General features: G+C 47.0%; 1 protein-coding gene across 1 annotated transcript in view; it reads right to left on the bottom strand.

Moving 5' to 3' along the window:
- TNC (tenascin C) overlaps positions 1-6,667 on the bottom strand; it is a 103,993-nt gene extending 97,326 nt beyond the window's left edge. The window contains exon 1 of the mRNA XM_010835131.1: positions 6,399-6,667. The gene's annotated coding sequence lies outside the window, so the exon portion shown is untranslated. The remainder of the gene's footprint in view (positions 1-6,398) is intronic.
- Positions 6,668-12,440: the final 5,773 nt, after the last annotated feature.

Raw genomic sequence — 12,440 nt, 5'->3', positions numbered from 1 at the left:
CGTAGGAACCAGTTTGGAAGCCAAGCCATGTTGTGCTTTTTGTTCATTTCCATTAGGACAGCAGAGTTTCTTCAGCAATACTTTACTGAGGGCCTGCCACCTGCCAGCAGGTGGCTAAGCTCTGGGGAGAATGAGCTTCCAGCAGACAGGGTTCCCGCCTCTCATGACTTTGTACTCAATGCTGTGAGTCAGGTGGTGGGGGGAGGAGATCATTGGGGCAGTTATGATGCACAGAGGTGTGTGGGGGAAGTGCAGAGCTCTGCGGGAACTGTCAGAGTGGTGTGTGAGCCCGCCAGCAGGATGAGCATTTGCTTACCTGTGCATGTCCCTGCGTCATGTCAGACTGGCATCAGGGGTGAGGCCTGGATCAGGCTTCACCTCCTGCCATTTCCAGCCTGGTAGGGGAAACATGCGCGTGCATGCTTACCAAGTCACTCCAGTTGTGTCCGACTCTTTGAGACCTCTGTAGCCCGCCAGGCTCCTCTATCCATGGGATTCTCCAGGCCAGAAATACTGGAGTGAGTTGCCATGCCCTCCTCCAGGGGATCTTTGCAACCCATGGATCAAACCCGTGTCTCCTGAGGCTCCTGCATTGGCGGGTGTGTTCTTTACCACTGAGCCCCCGGGAAAGCCCCTCGCTACTAGTAATAGGCCCTAAGAAATGACTGTAGACCACAGGGAAGGTGGTGGTGGTGCAGTTGTTCCGTCGTGTCTGACTCTTGTGACCCCATGCACTGTAGCCCACCAGGCTCCCCTGTCCATGGAATTCTCCAGGCAAGAATACTGGAGTGGGTTGCCATTTCCTTCTCCAGGGGATCTTCCTGACCCAGGGATCAAACCCAAGTCTCTTGTTTCCTGCATTGGCAGGCTGGTTCTTTACCACTAGTGCCACCTGGGAAGCCCCTGGGGAACCATATTATGCTAGAAATAACACACTACTTATTTCCTGACAGTTTCTGCCGGGAGTGGGGCCTGAAGGAATGAGCTGGAGAGAGCAGCCGCAGCCACCTGCTGAAGAGAACACTGAGGTCTGAAAGACACATCTCTGACTCTTTCTGAGCCCTGCTCTCTGTCCAGCCTCGTCTGTTGTCAGAGATGAATAGAATTTCAGTGTGGAGTGTGACAGTTATAACCACGTGCTCAGGACTTGGAACTGCCTTTGAGTTCTGACTTCGGCAATCACTATCTGCATGGCCTTGGGGAAGCCACTTAAACTTTTCCAGCCTCGGGTCCCCTAGGTTTGAACTGAGAGGCATTTCTGCTTGCTGGAAGCAATTGTTGCAGATTAAATGGCACAATGCCTGTAGCGTCCTCAGTAAATATTAGTTATTGCCGTTGTCAGTCCCTCCTAGAAGAACTTTTTGGACACGTTCATGTAGAAATTCGTAGCTGCCAACTCACCTTCTCCAGGGTAACAGTTGATCAATGGTTAATTCTGAAACAAGCCGTCTACTTTCAGAGCTTATGAAATATTTCTGGCTCTTGACAGAGGGGAGGTTAAAGGACCATCCAAAGCTATTCGAGTTACCATGGCTGCATAATTAAGGGCCTGTGAATTTCAGGATATTTAAAAAATCTGAAACAACTTGGCATGAAATGATCTTTTTTTTTTTTCATTTTCACTCACAAATAGACTAAAAATACACATGAAAGGGATTTTCCATTCCCGATCTGCTTTCACTGTGGGCATCTGAATTTTTTTCCATGATGGAGGGTCAAAGGTAGTGATGACGTGTTGAACTTATGTGGCTGCTAAAGTTAAGGAGATACCAGAAAAATGAGACAACAGAGGAGGGAACACAAAAAGGATTTCTAGGCTTCAGGGCATAACTAAAATAAGCAGTCTGGTCACCGGGGTGAGAATCAGGTAGGCATGTAGGTGTGTACAGTCCCTTTCGATAGTAAGGCCATTGCTCTTTGCTTTGGATGGAATTATTGCCTAGAATTTATGGGAGTTTAGAGGGGCTTTCCTTCTTGGAAACGAACCTTCATCTAATGTTTCCCACATGTCAAAGGTGTGTATACTAGCCTGGGATTAGATTCAAGGGGATTCCCTGTGATCTTCTCAAAGTGAGATGTGATTGAACCATGCTGTTTTTTAGTCCCTAAATTGCATTCTATTCTTTTTTGACCCCGTGGACTATAGCCTGCCAGGCTCCTTAGACAAGAAAACTGAAGTGGATTGCCATTTCCTTTGCCAGGGGATCTTCCCGACCTGGGGATCAAACCTGCGTGTCCTGCATTGCAGGTGGATCCCTTACCACTGAGCAACCAGGGAAGCCTGGAGGGCTTTTAGAGGGGTTCTAAAAGTCAGGAAGAAACAGAGGAGGCTTGGTGCAGCCAACGAGGACCTGAGGACATAGACCAACATAGGTAGCGATGGAAACGCCCGGGGAAGAGGGGTCGGGCAGGAGCACGCCTGAGGGGTTATGGTCCAGGACAGCATCACACACACTGGTCTTCAGGATGAAGGCTTGGAGCAGCTGCTCCATGTGAGACAGCAGGGAGTCTGAGCTGAACCATACCAGGGGAATGTGTGGCTTAGAGCTTACAACTATCTCCTGATCTCCTGGGATTCACTGCCCCAAGGCTGGCCACACTGACTTCACTTCATCTTCCAATCAGCCCTTTTAAAAACATGCTCTCAAATACCTGGCTCTCAGAGAGGATCCAGGCACAGGTACAGCCCTGCTTTCCCCGTCAGAGCTCCCACCTGTCCAACAAGGCAAAGGGCGTGCCTACTTTTCTAGAATGAAACTCAGCAATAATGACCTGACCGCTGCCTCTAGGGTCATCCTTCTCTCTCCCAGCCATGAAATTTGAACGTTTCTGTCTCCAGGCAGAGCATTTCAACACCAGGAGCTGACCTTTTCTGAGCACCATGAAAAATGATATACACAGGGCTATTCTGCAAAATCAATAGACACCAAAGCCAGCAGAGGGCTTCTCTGCCACCTTGGCCAACCACTAAGAGACATCCTTCAGGGTTTCATGGAAGTCTGCCCAGCCTGACTGCTGGAGGTGATACAGCCTAGTGGAAAGAATAGTAGGGTGTTGGTCCAAAAGTCTGGGTTCAAAGCCAGCTCTGCCCTCACTTATGGAAACCCTCAGATGCATCATTTCAACTTCCTTGGGTCTCGATTTCTCTGGCCATGAAATGGGGCCAGTAATTCAGAACGTGCAGTGTTGGAGTGAAAAACTGATGAGGAACCAGAGGCAAACCATCCTATCACATATGTAATATGTAGTTCTGCATTAACTTTTTTGAGTGTGTGTGTGTGTTATCATCACAGAGGGCTTGTATATGGAGTTAACTTAAACGTCTGTTTCCTACTCTGCATTCCAAACCACTGTGACTTCAGCGTGACTTGTGTATTAAGCCAGCTGGATACTTTTTCCTCTAAGAAAGCACGGCTGTTTGTAGAAATCCAGGGGGAGGTGAGAATAGGTGTTCACAGTCCATTGTGAGCATTAGAAAGGGTAGGATTAAGGGGGATATGTTTTTCATTCTGTCAGCTTGAATTCCCTTTCCAAATTCCATTCTGGTTATATGATCAGGCTACCGCTGTATTTATGGGTGGCCACAGTCTGGCTGGAGGGGCAGATTTAGTCAGAAAGAATTTTTTTTTTTTCCTTCTAAAGGCAGTTCAAGAAGCAACAGCATTCAGCAGGAATGTGGCAGAACGGGTCCTGATTTGAGGGTCGTGGGGACCTGGGTCTGAAACAAGGCTCCATCCCTCTGAGCTCTGTTACTCATTCTCTCTGCTTTTCGAGCTTTGTCCAGTAGGAATGGTCCCTTTCTGACACATACGGATCTTCAGTGAGATGAGGTATACAAAGATTTAGAGAGTGGGCTTTCCTTGTGTTTTGGCTGTTGCTGTCATGACTGTTAATTAAAAACTCGTACTTTACTAAACATTTAACACGCTCCCCCTGCCCCCACCCCCCCGCCCTCCCGGGGAATATATGTCTATCTACTGTGTTACCTGGGAAACTTCTTGGAATTCCACTGGATCATGAGGGGCACACATCCTTGTCAAAGTGCAAAACTGCAGCCTGAACACACACTACCCAGCTTCCTAATTTTTAACTATATTCTGTGTGTTCGAGATTTTGTGGAAATGTCCCAGAGGCAGAGGGCCCTGGGGTGAGTTTTGGAACCTCCAACCCTGCTGCAATCAAATCGGCCCACATTTACCTGCCGTATAGCAGGATTTTGCCTGGTTCATTTCCATTTCACTTGATGAATATTTCCACTGCCTTTTGATAACCACTGTCTCAGAACACTAATCTTGGCCAAGTCCTTGCAAACTCATAAACAGGAAAACCAAGGAAAATCTCCATTTATTGAGCTCTTACTACATGCCAGGTTCTGTGCCAAGTTTGATATATATGATCTCACCGAGGGTCACAAGAGCCCTGTGAGATACAGATGGTCCTCCTCTCTATGGATGATAAAGCCAGTGTTTGCAAGGCTGGTTCCTTTGGGTGAGGGAGGGAGTTGGTGAAAGGAGAAGGGGAGCTAGGTTTTTCAAAGCATAGGAAAAAAAAAAGTTAACACCTAAAGAGCTTGGCAACACCCTTCTCAATCCTTATCCAGTTCACACTACTTGTGCAAATCAGAGAATAGGCATATTCGTTTTCTTCCCCCAAATGCCATCACCTCCCAGCGACACACAGTTTCAACGCACACTCACTTGTGTCTGCTGCAAAGGACTGGATGCCCACAATGCCAGCAGACTTCCCACAGGTTTCAACAGCACCCAGCAAAGCTTTCCCCCACTCCTAAGTTAGCCTCACCACATCTCAGGACAAGGCAGGAAGCCAGCCGGGGGAGGCAGCAGGTTTTATTTCTAAAGCACAGATGGGAAAACACCATCAAAAGGGGGGAAGTTCACAAAAACATGAAAAAGAGGCATTCATTCTTCAAGGGAGGCTCCCTGTCCTGCTCTCCCTCTGGACGGAACACATTCCAAGGACTCCCTCGGCAGCAGCATGGTACTTTATAACCGAGAGCTTCAGAATCTGCAAAGGCCCAAACTCAAAACCTGTGCCTTCTGGCATCAGTGCTCGACATTTTATGTCCAACCTAGGCTGCTCCCTTTTCTCCCAAGCTGTGCCAACATAACCTCCAGCTTGTAAAATACAGCCAAGAGTCTGACCTGCCAGCTAGAGAGGTGCCTTCAGACCTGGTGGGACAGAAAGTCAGGGAGTAGAAGTCGGGGTGGGGTGAGGAACGCACAAGAAACACTCCAAGATTGACTTAGTGCCTCAGTCCCTCTAAGTTGGGGGCAATGACAGTGATTACCCAGACTTCCAGTTCTGGAGCCCTTGCTCCTCCAATCTCTTTATATTTCATTTCCTCATAATAACAACAGAATGTATTGTCCCCATTTTAAAGAAGTGAAAACTGAGGCTTGGAGAGGTTACATATTTTTACCAGGGTCCTGTGTGTGGTGTGGTGGTTATGGGGATACGAAAGGGATCCTTGGCTTCAAAACCCAAGTTCCTAATCCCCTTACAACACTGCTGGGACCGAGAAATCCCCCTATGTTCTTTCCAGTCTGCCAGGGGAGCTGTGCTTCCCATCCCCAGGGGCAGTTGTTTCTCAGGGCTTTCTGCAATGAGAGGTGAGAAGGGAGAGGTGATTTTAGAAAGATATAGAATGCTGCTGACTCTGAGCACCTCAAATACACCCAGGTGCCCAGCCCAGGGATCAATGAGTCAGGAGGCATCCTTACGGGACGTCCCCCCCCCCCACCCCACCGCCCTTCAGAACAGAAGCCTGTGTCTACCACTCCCGTCCTGTAGTCTGTACTTGTCCACCTGACCCTAGGAGTTACCTTCTCTGTTCACCCAGCCCACATCCCTTGCCAAGTCTGACCACAGGGTGGATGTCGTAGGGACAAGCGGATAGTACACAACTCTTTGTAAACTGTAAAGTAAGGGTTGCTGAGATGTAAAATCTTATTGTTCTTCTACCATCTTCTACGAATCTCCTCCTAACCTACTCCATGGAAAGGCCACGAGGAAACTCCACTGTAAAACTCTGCAACCTTAACCCTTAAACAGAAATATTCACAGGTGAGTCAGCCAGGTGGCAAGTTAAGAGTGAATTCTCACTCTCCCTCTGAAGAATGGCAGCGATAACAACTTCCTAAAAAGTTTCCTGCACGTGGAGCTCTTCATAGAACTAAAACAAGCAGACAGAAATCTCCAAGACTGGAAGAGGGCAAGTAGAAGACAAGTCAAGGTGCATCCGATCATAGCAAATACTTTCTGCCAGCAGCCAAAATAAAGCCAAAGTTTTATCATTTAGGAAACCACAACCCACTTTGTATCGGAAATGCAAGCAGTCTATCATAGTGATCTTTGGTAATGGGGTGAAACAGACTTACCTTTCTGGAGTTGGGAAAGCCCTAGATTCTTGAGTGAACCAGCTCCATGGAACAAGTACCTGGATGTGAGCAGCGGGGCTCCCAGTGCGCGGCCCCCCAGTGTCACCGAGAGCCCGCTGTCTTTGTGCAGAGGGCCGGCGGCGCGGGAGCGGACCGGCGGCGCGGAGTGTGTGCCTGCGCGCGGGAGAGCTTGTGACAGTAGGCAGACTGTGGCCGGTGCAGCCAGCTTTGGCTGGCTTATATAGCGAGCTCCTTCCTCTGAAATGGGACGCCTCGCCTCCAGACATCCTTTCCCACTTTTTCAGTTGGTGAATTAAAGGAACAGCCCTCCCAGCGGAACAGCGTTAGCTCATGAAAGACGCGGTCTGCTCTCTGCCAGGGAAAGAACCTATTTGCATACAATTTATTGCAAAAGTAGGAATTCCCTCTTCCCTCTTCTCCTGCCCCCGACCGGGAGCAGCTGTTAGTAAAGTGTGACTTTTGCTTTGCTCCCCAAAAGGATTTTCTAATTGTGAGACAGCAGCGCAGGGAGCGAGGGGAACTCTGGCTCTCTCCCCAGGCAGGCTGGAAACGCGGAAACGAGACCCGAGACCCAGGCTAGCCAGCCCCGGGTGCTCACTGGGCAGCAGCTGCTCAGTGGCACCTTGGAGAGAGCGGAAGGCCTGAGCCGAATTCCTGGAAAGAGGAGATAAATAAAGCCTTTCAAAAGCCTGGGGTGTTTGGGGTTTCTGGGGCCAGCAGAGAGATAAGGGATTAGTTGTCAGCAGGTGGGAACAGCGCTGGGCACACGGATCAGTTCCCAGTGTCTTTTGTAGGGGGAGGCAGCCTTGCCCAGCTGCTTACAGGCAGTATTGTCCCAGCCCTGGTATCCTACAGGGGAGTAGCTTTTTGACACCATTCATGCCCTGTGCAGTGATCCTGTCTTCTAAGCTGCGTCTTCTAAGAGAGTTCCCTGAGGTTTCTTCTCAATTGCTGAAAGGTATCCATCATAAGGAAAAAAAAAAATAGCTAGTTACTCTTTGAAACATAAGCTGTGCCTTTGCTCTCCAGCCTGCTGTGGATTCTTTCCAGGCTCTGAGTCATCGGTGAGTTTGGTGGTTAGCATGCAGTGGGAATCCTCAGGGCACACACGGGCATGGGAGGGAGCGGGGAAGCGGCCAGGCCGGGGCACCCAGGCTTGAGCTTGTCACAGCTCTTAGTACTTTGGGGGATCCTGGAGGGAAATGAGGTATCACTTAACCTGCAGCTACTGCCAGACCCTCCTTTATGAAGTCGCTATTAGGTGTCACGCAAAGCGCTTTATGGACGTTGTTTCATTACATCCTCTAACCAGAAAGTCTAATAGGCATGCCTGCTGTCCCCTTTTTACAGACAAAAAAACTGAGGTTCAGAGAAGTACTGGAAGACACCCTGGGAGCATTTAATGACAGCCCTGGGATCCACAGTTCTAGTGCACGTCACAGCCCAGAACATTGTTCAGACGACATGTAGACAATGCTTTATGCCCTGGTAGATCGTAACACTGCTTGCGTAAAAATCATGCTGTATTTGTATATGGAAGCTGTGTCTTTGTTCTGCAGGGCTAATTCAGAGATCCTTAATTTTTTTAGAATTAATCACTAATAACAGAGATTTCAATAATTCAGCTGTTTTCAGTACTGAAGATATCACCCCACACCTATCATTATTGCTGTGGGCCTCAGTTTCCCCATCTGAACAAAGTGGGACAAGATGAAGGTCATTCCTATGGTCTCTCTGGCCCTGGTATTCTAGGAATTTTTGCTTTAGTGACCTTCCCAGATGGCAAGAAAGCCCATAACTAGTCATGTCATTAAACAGTTCATTTGAACTTTTGAACTATTTTGGCTGATTCAAATGTTGGTTGTTTTGGAAGTTTTTAATTCTGCGTTTTAGCCAAAGCATATTGTCATAGCATGAGGCCATGTCTTCTTACCATTAGTGAGTGCTTCCGTTTCTCTTAGCTTTCCAATGTCTGCTCACTTTATCTCCTGGGGTAGGGAATACAATATTAGAATAGTATATTATACACGTTATATGGCATAAAGACTATATTTACATGTAAAACATAATCAATACATATTTGTCACCGTGTGTATATTTAAATGGGATAAGAGTGTGTGCTGTAAAGCTGGGTGATACCTATGGCTTCTTCCGGGAAACTCCCAAGCCTTGCCCCCATCCTTGTAGTGACTTTCCCGGTGGCTCAGCAGTAAAGAATCCCACCTGCCAATACAGGAGATGTGCATTTGATCCCTGGGTTGGGAAGATCCCCTGGAGAAGGAAGTGGCAACCCGCTTCAGTATTCTTGCCTGGAGAATTCCATGGACAGAGGAGCCTGGCAGGCTCCATGGGGTCGCAAAGAGTCTGACTCAACCAAAGCGACTTGGCACGCATTACAAGTGGCTCCTGCAATTGCAGGGAGAAAAAAAAACAAAGCCAAGTGTAATCAGACTGGTCCTCAAGGCAGGAAACAGGCCGGTGGAAAAACAAATAACATTATCAAGCATAACTTTATAATATAATGTAATATAATAGTTAGCTGTCATAGAACTATATTCCAGTAACATAAAAATGAGACGTTTAGCTTTATTTGTGTATTTTTAGAAAGAGGTTACTTATAAAAGGAGTTTTCTCCAAAACCTTTGTGGTATCTTAAGCCATACCTTGGCTTTTAAGTAAGAGGAACCCAGACAAGACACTTGTTTTCATCTTTGTCTGGGGCTTTTGCGGCCTCCCTTCCAGGAAAATGGGTCTGCACACACCATATGCTCTCCGATACCTGGAGATAGTACACTACTGGTACTGTTGCTAATGGTATGCTCTGCCTGGAGTCTTCACCTCTACCTTCGCACATCCCCTTGGCATCCAATTTGGATCTAACTTCACCATGAAAGTGTAAGAAAGTGTTTATTGCTAGGTCATGTCTGACTTTGTGACCCCTTGGACTCTAGCCCTCCAGGCTGCTCTGTCCATGGAATTCTCCAGGCAAGAATACTGGAGTGGGTTGCCATTTCCTTCTCCAGGGGATCTTCCTGACCCAGGGATGAAACCCAGGTCTTCCACGTTCCAGGCAGATTCTTTACCATCTGAGCCAATGGAGAAGCCAAACTTCACCAGCTTTCTAGATGTCTTCCACAAGAAATGCTTCCATGCACCATAGCCCGTTACAAGTCTGTTAGGGCATTCATTGCCTGTACATGGTATAACTATATGCGTATACATCTAGTTTCTTCTCCTACTCACTAGGCTTCCAGAGGACAGTAGTGACACCTGCTCTTCCTTGCCTAGCAGAGAACCTTGGGGATTGTAGCAGCTCAGTAAATGTTTATTGAATGAAAGAAGCAATGGAGGAACCAGTGAACGTTTGACATGCTGTGTCTTATAATTCAATTCTTCTTGTTTCACTCAGAACAGAAGAGGGAACTAGATTGCCCAACACGTCCATTTCACAGGTGAGGAGAGGGGACCTAGGGAGGCTAAGTGACTTACCCAAGGCCATCTGGGCTGCGTTCCATGTAGATGGTCATCAAGGTCAGAATTGAGCAACCAAACTGTGTTAGACATTACAGCAGAAGATGTTAACGAAATTCATAGCCATTCAGCCCCTGTTTGGCAGAGGCAGCGCCTCTCGGCGTCCCACCTCTTACAGCTGCATTCTTCTCCCTACACTAAGCACTTTTTCCCACGTGAGAGGGTAGAGTGAATGCGTGTACACATCACCTCTGCACGGAGTCATCAGCCCAAGCCTGGTTTTGTTGTTTGTCTGCTACATTCATTCACAGGTAGCCAGTGGATGGAGGATGTGGTTTGGAGGCTGAGGGTTGTAGGGGTTCACCTCAGGTGAAATCATTCTCACTTATTTGAAGGTCTGTTAGATGCAATACATTTTTTCCCCCCTGAGATAAAACATCCAGTGAGTGGAATAAAGGCCAGAACCAGTACTGTCTGAGGAAGCTGAGTGTCCATTTCTTTGAGAAGTCTAGCATTCACTTCCCATAGGACCCCTTGGCTCCTCTACTGCTCCCAACCTCCTCCTCCTCCTTCTGGGGATTCATCTAATGCATTAACTCCTTCCAAAAGTCCCACGTGACTCTGTATGTGCCAGAAATCTCTCCCGAAGCAGTGAAGGAGCTCGGGTCCTGCACAGTGGGCTAGTCATTCAGTTAGATGAGCCTGTTCAGGGTCAGGGTTCCCTGACTTGCTGTCTGCAAGGCTTTGTTCAGAGTTCTTCCTCTCCATCTCTTCTCACTTCTTAGACAACTAAAGACAGAAGAGCTCAAAGACATCATTGATCAGTGAATGAGTGCACGGACAGAGGAGAGCTTCCCTGCCTGCTGGAATACAGTGAATCAACCAAAAGTAGGTTGTCTGGTCAGCAGAGCAAAGTGGAAAGAGCTTTGGTGTAGAGTAAGTTTGAGTCCTGAAGCTGCAGACCTTAATGTGTGACTCTGAGCAAATCTCCTCTCTTTTATAGCTCTCAGGGTATGGGTTACCAAATGAGAGATCCCTGAGGATATTAGCAACTTAAAAATGTTAAGTAAAAAATTCAAAAAATAATTTAGAGGCCTCTAAGCCTTTGTACATTCCCAGTCCGTTAAATAACCTGCCCTGGACTTTAGCTTCATGGCAAGTTCCTATATTATTTTTCAAGATTTACTTCTAAGACAGTTTCCATGACCTTACCTTCAGAGAGAAGGATGCCTCATCCATGCTCATCTAGGCTTATATTTTTTTATTTTTAGCACATTGTATACTGGCCTTTTTTAGCTCATTAGGTCATAAACACTTTGAGGGTAGGCACCATACCTTTTCACATGCTTACTAACAGATCTGTCTGTAGCCAGCATCTGTTTATTGTTGGCACCTATGCCATGCTGCTAAGTCGCTTCAGTCGTGTCTGACTCTGTGCGACCACATAGACCACAGCCTACCAGGCTCCACCGTCCCTGGGATTCTCCAGGCAAGAACACTGGAGTGGGTTGCCATTTCCTTCTCCAAAGTATGAAAGTGAAAAGTGAAAGTGAAGTCGCTCCGTCGTGTCCGACTCTTCTCGACCCCATGGACTGCAGCCCCCCAGGCTCCTCCGGGGTCCATGGGATTTTCCAGCAAGAGTACTGGAGTGGGGTGCCATTGCCTTCTCCGACCTATGCCATACCACTAGTTAATTATTTTGAATATTGCTCCTGCATATCATGGTTTTCAGAATGGCTTCTGATCTGTGACAGAATTTTTAGGTAAACCATAAAGCTTTCTTGAAATGATTTCCTAGGTGATGAGAGCCTTTGCCTTTATTGTTATCACTGACTTACTCGTCCATTTCCTCAAAGGCACTGTGAGAGTTTCCCGTGGTCAAGAATTGTGCCTTCCATCTTGAAGCACTGAGAAGTCAATTAATGTTCCTGTGAAAAGACTGAATGATGAGTTGAACGATGGAAAAGGTGGAAAAGGCATAGGACTGGCACAGCAGTTTTGGATTCCAGCCATCTTAACCATTTTCAAGGTGAATTATCTTGAGAAAATCATGTCTCTTCCCTGAAACTCAGAATCCTCATTAGTGAGACCAAATTCTGTCTTGTCTGCCAATTCTTCCTTCCTTCCTTTCTTTCTTGTATTTTTTTTAAACTGAATTTTCTTTTGTTTATTTTAAAACATTTTACTGGAGTTGACTTACTCCAATAGTTGATTTACAACGTTGTGTTAGTTTCAAGTGTCCGACAAAGTGAATCAGCTGTGCATATATATACAGCCACTCGGTTTCAGATTCTGTCCCTGTATAGGCTATTGCAGAGTATTGGGTAGAGTTCCTTGTGCTGTACAGTAGGTCTTTATTAGCTATCTGTTTTGTATGTGGTTGTATGTATGTGTCAGTCCAGATCTTCCATTTTATTTTTTGGAGCTCCAAAATCACTGCAGATGGTGACTGCAGCCATGAAATTAAGACACTTACTCCTTGGAAGGAAAGTTATGTCCAACCTAGATAGCATATTCAAAGCAGAGACATTACTTTGCTAACTAAGGTCT

This window comes from Bison bison, unplaced genomic scaffold, assembly GCF_000754665.1.
Source record: "Bison bison bison isolate TAMUID 2011002044 unplaced genomic scaffold, Bison_UMD1.0 scf7180017864039, whole genome shotgun sequence".
NCBI lineage: Eukaryota > Metazoa > Chordata > Mammalia > Artiodactyla > Bovidae > Bison > Bison bison.
The sequence above is the reverse complement of the archived record's forward strand: the minus strand, read 5'-3'. Positions and strand labels throughout refer to the sequence as shown.